The following is an 8,011-nucleotide window of genomic DNA, read 5'->3' on the forward strand; positions in this document are numbered from 1 at the left end:
CTCCTGAGGACATGTCCCCCTTTTTCTGTGAAATCCACTTCAATTCTACTTCCCTTAGGATGCTTTCTTCCCAAACCATCCTGAAAATTCTAGAAATCTTAAGGTTTCTTGTAGACAAGGCTTGGGTATAATCACATCAGGATGCATCTTTGTCAATGGAAAAAGCCGTTTCTCCTTAGTGTATACTTCATTTGTCTTATAATTTCCTTAGAGCTTTCATTCCATTGCCTCAGTCTTCTCCACAAACACTATGAGGTTGGTACTATCATCACCATTTCACAAATGTGGAACCATCTTTCTTTTCCAGTGACTCATAGCATGCGGAAACAACTAAAAATGTGGGGCTGGAAACCTCCTGTATCCGCCTCCTCATTCATTCATTCATTCAATGAATATTTACCAAATACAACTCTGTGTCAGGCACTATTCTAGATACTAAAGCTATAGGGGTGAAAAATTCACTACCTCTACTTGCATCTAGGAGAAAGAGACAATTATTAATAACTGCAATAAAATATCGGTCTTGCTGGGGTACTGTGGAACCCAAAGGAGGAATCAGTCAATTTCTTGTGCAGAGTAGGGAGGGAAAGTTTCACAGAGGAAAGGACAGCAACTGCTGTGAAAGATGGACAGTGAGGATGGGATGGGAGAGGGCATTTCAGGAAGAGAAAACATGGAAGTAAGATAATAAAAATCAAAAAGTAAAGTAATTAAAAAAAAACATACAAAGCACTTCTGCTATGTAACATTTTGTGAAGGTGAAATAATTATTCCTTTATTCATCAGCAAATAGTTATGAAGTCCTTAATATATGCCAGACCCTGTACTAGGTGCAGAAATAGGAAAAATAGAAAGATAAACAAGGCAAAGTTCTCTGTCCTCAAACTTTGAAGTAGAAAGAAATAGAAGATAAAATTTCAGAGAGTGATACACGGGATGAAGAACACAAATCAGAACAAGTTGATGAACGGTGGTGGTGTTTCTGAAGAGGTGGCACAATAGCAGAGAGCTATATAAAGACAGCAAATGGAGATCTGAGGAATGAGCTTTCCCAGCAGAAAGAACAGCAAGTGCAAAGGCCCTGAGGCAGAAATTAACTCGGTGAGTTAGAGGAACAGCAAGCAGGTCAGTGTGTCTGGAGAGGGCAAATGAGGGGGAAAAGATAGCAGATGCAGGTAGAGACTTACACACCCAGGCGACGAGTTTAGTTTTCATTCTAGGTGCAATGGAAAGCCGCTAGAAGGTTTTGAGCAGGGAAGGATATGATCTACTTAGGTTTTTTTAAGAATTACTCTGACTAGCTTTGTGAAGAAGGTCATATAGGTATAGTAGGTACCTTGTATCAAACTATGAGACAGATTCAAAACTGATTTAATTTCCTTTCCTACCTTCATATCCTGACTGCCCAACTCTTTTAAGGTTGTTACACCTCTATTAGTCAGGGTCTGATTAGTAAAATAAAATCTGCACAAGATAGTTCAATTGAAGGAATTTAACATGGATAACTGGATACAACAGTGTCAGAAAAACTAAAAGGGAAAACAGAGAAAGAGGAAGCAACCCAGAGATTAGTAATGGCAGGAAGCCGCTATCAGCCTGAGGTGGTGGTGTTATGGTGCCCCAGAGCCAAGGCCACCCATTGGGAGTTGGAACCCTGGACCACAGCAGGAGCTGGATGTACAAAGGAGACTGAGCCACTGCTGGTGAGGCCACTGGAGCAAGGAGACAGGGAGAGATACTGTGGCTGCTGTCCTTCTCCCACCTCTCTTCTGGTTGTGCTCAGCCAGAAGCCAGTTGGCAAGGGAGCTGGGAAATGTGGTTTGCAGGGGTCAGTTCCCCAAGATGCAGACAAGGAAAGGGTAGGGAGTGGGACTGAAAGCAAATTTGAGAGCTAAACCACTAGTGTACCTGCCAACCAGTTGACCATCCCAGAATTTTGGAAACAATCATTCAGTCATTATGACCTGTCAATTCATCCTCCCAATGTCTCTCTTCTCTATCCCATAGCCACTGCCTCGGTTCAAGTCCTTATCCTCTCTCACCCAGACAATAGAAAAGGGTTTATCACTTGCTTTCCTGCCTCCACTCCAAAATACTCTCCTCATAGTATGGACCTTCAGGATTAGTTTTTAAACAGAGCTGACTGTGTCCCAGTCTCCGCCAACAGCTGAAATCCAGTTCCTCTGGGACTTGCACAGTCTGGCTCCAGCATAACTCTCCCCCACATCTTCCCATAAATATACTGTGCTTTAGCCACAAAAGAACTCGAGACTGCCCAAGCATGACATGTTCTTTCATGCCCACGTTCTTTGCTCACACTACTTGGAATTCCCTTTTTGAAATCCTTCCTCGTGGAATTCTTTACATCAAAAAAGTCACCTCCTAAAAGAAAACTTGTTCAGCTCCCTTAGGCAAAATGAATCACTCCCGATGCTGTATTCCAGTAGCAAGTTGTTCGTATTGCTAATACAGTCACTTACCACATTTATACTACTAATGCGCACTCTTTACATTATATTCTAGTTTGTTTTAGAAGTCTCGGTGATCTCCTCCATCAGGGGTTCACCATCTACTTCTGTAAATAAAGGTTTTTTTTGTTTTTTTTTTAAAGATGACCAGTAAGGGGATCTTAACCCTTGACTTGGTGTTGTCAGCACCACGCTCACCCAGTGAGCGAACCGCCATCCGTATATGGGATCCGAACCCGGGGCCTTGGTGTTATTAGCACCGCACTCTCCCGAGTGAGCCACGGGCCGGCCCTGTAAATAAAGTTTTATTGGAACACAGCCACACCAATTTGTTCACATATTGTGTATGGCTGTGTACACACTAGAACAGCAGAGTTGAGTAGTTGTGACAGAGACTGTATAGCCCCCAAAGCCTAAAATATTCAGTCCTTTACAGAAAAAGTTCGTCAACCCCTGTCTTTGATTGTTCCTTGAAGGGATTCTCAGATCTTAACAAAATATTTGGCACAAGGGCCGAGCCTGTGGCGCACTCGGGAGAGTGCGGCACTTGGGAGCGCGGCGACTCTTCCGCCGCGGGTTCGGATCCTATATAGTAATGGCTGGTGCACTCACTGGCTGAGTGCCGGTCACGAAAAAGACAAAGAAAAAAAAAAATGTTTGGCACATAGTAGGTGCTTTGTAAGTGTTAATTGAATTATATAGAAAGATATAAGTATGGAGGTTCAAGAATAAAAGAAAAAGCCAGAAACACAAAGGCATCTTTAAGAACAGCGACATACCCTATTCCAACCAGCTGCCAAAAAAAAAAAAAGAATAGTGACAGAAAAGCAAGGGAAAGAAAGGAACCTGTTGGTGTGTAAGGGATTATTTTAAGAGAAGTCCTCATGTGTGTTTGCAAAACAAAAGAACACAGAGAAATGATTTACTAACTCCACATGAAGAAGTTTGGTTTGGCCGAAGGAAGAATATATTAGAAAAGGAAAAATCTGGGAACTTTTCTGCTTCATTAAGCACAGAATATCTGGAATTCAGGAAGATATGGGCAAGCATCCTGTGTTAGATGTGACATAAATTGGGTCAGACTTATGCACTGAACTAAAAAGCACCTTGAGAGTCCCTCTAGCTGAGTCTATAATTAAATTAATTCACTTCTGCGGTACAGTCTGGGAGTTCCTAGGTACAGGTGTAAAGAAGGGACAAGTGAGCCTTGCACTGACAATATTAAAGATTTCATTGTCTTTCTCTTGAATGTTTAGATAAGTAATCTGAAAATTACATTGACAAAATATATTGCATGAACCTAAAAATAACTCAGCTGAACACACTCAAAGTCTTTGTAGTTGTTTTACACACTTAAGTAAATTATGCTTGCATGCAAAATTGACTAGTAAGAGGTTTTACTGTTATGTAACAAATATGGCAGAATGTGAATTGTGTTCTATGTGGTGGTGTTGAATGCAGTATATGAATTTATTAAAACTTAGAAAATAATTTTTAATTACTGTTACTATCATGAGTTAAAAGCATCCAACATCAACAGTAGAATTTTGGAGGAATTTAACTACAGGCAGATCCTTCACAATGAAGTAAAACTTTATCTACTGAGTTAGAGAGCCACCTTGTAACACCAAGGTCAAGGGTTCATATCCCCATACTGGCCAGCTACCCACCTCCCCAAAAATAAAAAATAAGAAAAGCTCTATCCACTGAAAAATAGTATTAAAATACAACCAACAAACTAGGGCAGGACCTGGGGAATGGGGGGGAGGGAACCTTTGCTCCATATGTGACAGACAAATGATCCTTCTTTACAGACAAATAGCTTATGCATTGATTTTAAGAAGTACGATAAGGGCCAGCCCCGTGGCTCACTCGGGAGAGTGCGGCGCTGAGAGTACAGCAGCGCTCCCACCGCCAGTTTGGATCCTATATAGGGATGGCCGGTTCGCTCACTGGCTGAGTGCGGTCACAAAAAAAAGAAAAAAGAAAAAATAAAGTACGATAAGCAATAAGAGCTCTCATTTATTGTTGGTGGGAATGCAAAATGGTACAACCACTTTGGAAAACAGTGTGGCAGTTTCTTACAAAACTAAATGTACTCATGCAATCCAGCAATCATGGTCCTTGGTGTTTACCCCAAAAGTTGAAAATTATGTTCACATGAAAACCTGCACATGAATGTTTACAGCAAGTTTAATTCACAATTGCCAAAACTTGCAAATAACCGAGATGTCTGTCAATAGGTGAATAAATAAACAAACCATGGTACATCCATACAATGAAATATTATTCGGCAATAAAAAGAAATGCACTGTCAAGCCATTAAAAGGCATGGAGGAACCTTAAATGCATATTGCCAAGTCAAAGAAATTAAAAGCATCCAACATCAACAATAGAATTTTGGAGGAATTTAACTACAGGCAGATCCTTCACAGTGAAGTAAAATTCTGTCCACTGAAAAAGAGTATTAAAAGTCTGAAAAGACTACATACTGTATGATTCCAACTATAATGAGATTGTGGAAAGGACAAAACTATGGAGACAGTAAAAAGATCAGTGGTTGCCAGGGGCTGGGGGAGGGAAGGATGAATAGGTGGAGCACAGAGGATTTTTAGGGCAGTGAAACTATATAATTCTATATGATACTGTAATGGTGGATACACGTCATTATACCTTTGTCAAAACCCCTAGAATGTACAACACAAACAGTGAATTCTAATGTAAACTACAGACTTTGGTTAATAATAATGTAACAATATGGGTTCATCAATTGTAATAAATGTACCACATAAGGGAATCGGGGGTGGGGAGAGGTGCTGAGAAGAATGGGTGGGAGTGGTATATCTAAATCTCTACTTTCGCTTAATTTTTCTGTAAACTTAAGCTGCTCTAAAAAAAAGAAAGTCTATTGGGGTTGGCCTGTGGCTCACTTGGGAGAGTACGGTGCTGATAACACCAAGGCCACGGGTTCGGATCCTATATAGGGATGGCCGGTTAGCTCACTGGCTGAGAGTGGTGCTCACAACACCAAGCCAAGAGTTGAGATCCCCTTACCAGTCATCTTTTTTAAAAAAGTCTATTAATTTTGAAAGTACTGCAAAAATAGAAAATAGGTAACAGAGGGCCGGCCCATGGCTCACTTGGGAGAGTGTGGTGCTGGTAACACCAAGGCCATGGGTTCGGAGCCTATATAGGGATGGCCGGTTCACTCACTGGCTGAGCGTGGTGCTGACAACACCAAGGCAAGGGTTAAGATCCCCTTACCGGTCATCTCTTAAAAAAAAAAAAAAAAGAAAAAAAAGAAAATAGGTAACAGTTAATTATTCAAATAAAAATAAGTGGCTGGTAAACATAAAAATCTTGAATGTGATTAGTAATACAAATAATGCAAATACGAATGAAATACTATTTCTATTAACTTTGAAAAGGTATTTTAAAATATTTTAAGTATACCTTAATAAGAGTACTTTTATACACTATTAGTGGAAATGAAAAATCATAACAGCCTTTCTGGAAAGCAGTTTGGCAAGAACTTCAAACATGTTTATTTCCTTTGACTCAGTAGTTCTGTTCTATAAATCTATACTTTAAAAGTGTGTGCGTGTGTGTGTGTGTGTGTGTGTGTGTGTGTGTGTGTGAGATTATATAATAATGAAAAGTTGGAACAAAAAACAAATGATTAAATTGTTGCATATTCATATGATGACATATTCTGTAGCCAATAAAATTGTTTTTGAAGAATATTTAATAGTGGGAAAATGTATAACATAATTTTTAAATGAGAATATCCTTCTTGATTTTTCTATGTTACTTAAAAATGAAAATAACACCAATAAATGAATTATACCTCAAAATGTTTTATAATCTGCTTTTTTCACCTAATAATATATGATGGATTCCCTATATGGAAGTATATATAAAAATAATCTACATTCACCTTTCATCTTTTTAAAAAACCGTTTCATGGTATTTCATGGTGTGGAAGTACTTTGTGCTTCATGAATAAATCAATTGATTTTATTATTTGCAGTTATCAATTAAAAGATAGTAATAATATAAGACTACCATAAAAACAATATTTGCAGGGGGTTGTTGATTGATTTTGTGCATTTCAGTTTGTCCATGTTACCTATATGCATACAAAATTTTACAGGATATACACTAAAATAGTAATAGTGATTATCCCTAAGTAGTAGGATTATGGGTAATGTAAATTTTCTTTCTTATACTCAGTTGTATTTTCCCAAGTATTCTACAAAAGTATTATATTTCTTTTATATTAAAGGGAAGATTTTAATGAGTTTTTTTCTATCTATTTGACTAAAAAGGTTCCAGGCATTATATATCAGCTTTAGCATCAAGATCATTAGGAAAGATGCTCTGGATCCTTTTTCAGAAGTATGATGATTGGATTTTTACAAGAAAAGAAGTGCCTCCTTCTAAACCTTGTTATGGCATTGGCACATTACCTGTTTGACTTGAAGAAAGAAAAAGAAGAAAGAAAGAAAAGACAGGTCCTCTGTTGGGGTAGCAGTTGGGCTCATCTCTTTCCTGGGCTTAATCAAGGTTGGCACCTGCTCAGACAGCTCTTCTACTTGGGATGTCCCTTGTTCTGCCTCTCCAAACCCCTTCCTTCTTTCAAAGCCCAGCCCAACTCCTCCTCCTCCAGGCAGCCTATTGGGATTATTCCAGCCGGTATTATACTTACGTGTATCCTGATTGTTCCCTGGTTTCTTAGTCTTTATTCCAACCAGACCGGCAGCATCCTGAGGGTAAAACTCTTGATTTTACCTATTAACATTCTTCACAGTGCCTAGTAGTGTAGTGAACATGCAGTGGACACCTGATAAATACTTGTTTGTTCTTCAATGAAATAATGAAGGAAAAACAATGCCTGCCACCTAGTAGGTGATTAATAAATGCTTGTTGTGCCTTAAAGGATACTTTCTCAACTAATAATTAACAAATCAGGGAGGAAATAATCAACAACTCAGTGACAGATAAGACAAGAGCAAGAACCCTAGGATACTGGGAACTAGGTCTAGAGTAAGAAAAAGCCATGGCCCTGCTACCTGTGATGGCTACTTTTTTTTTTTTAACAGTTCAAGGTATTGCTCTGTAGTTTTTATTTTTTTGTTGTTGTCATTTGTTGTTTTGTTCGGGTTTTTGTGATGGCTATTAAAGACTACGTTTTGAGAACGTGAATACCTAGACATCAAACAAAGCAAATGCTTTGAACACACTAAAAGGGATGTTTTGGATTAATCCAGTCTTCACATAAGAACCATCTTTAAACTGCTTTATAATGAAAGGGCATTTTTGATTGTCCCAACCAGTTTGTTTGTCACCATGGGATTTAACTGCTGTGTAGGCCTCTGCATTTCACCTATCCTCTCCAAGTACATTATCTGCCTGACAGCTTAAAGTTGATTTTTCCTAAAGATTTAAAAAATATATATCTTTCATATCTTTCGGGTTAACTTTCAATAAGCCCAGCAGCTTCTACCTATGCAGCATAATTTTAGGGGCATTTCTGACCAAAT

At 38.8% G+C, this 8,011-nt stretch overlaps 1 pseudogene; it reads left to right on the forward strand.

The window, feature by feature from the left end:
* The first annotated feature begins 6,852 nt into the window (after positions 1-6,852).
* On the forward strand, positions 6,853-6,947 carry LOC134371422 (small nucleolar RNA U13; annotated as a pseudogene).
* The last annotated feature ends 1,064 nt before the right edge of the window (positions 6,948-8,011 follow it).

The sequence above is a fragment of the Cynocephalus volans genome, chromosome 2 (assembly GCF_027409185.1).
Source record: "Cynocephalus volans isolate mCynVol1 chromosome 2, mCynVol1.pri, whole genome shotgun sequence".
Classification (NCBI taxonomy): domain Eukaryota; kingdom Metazoa; phylum Chordata; class Mammalia; order Dermoptera; family Cynocephalidae; genus Cynocephalus; species Cynocephalus volans.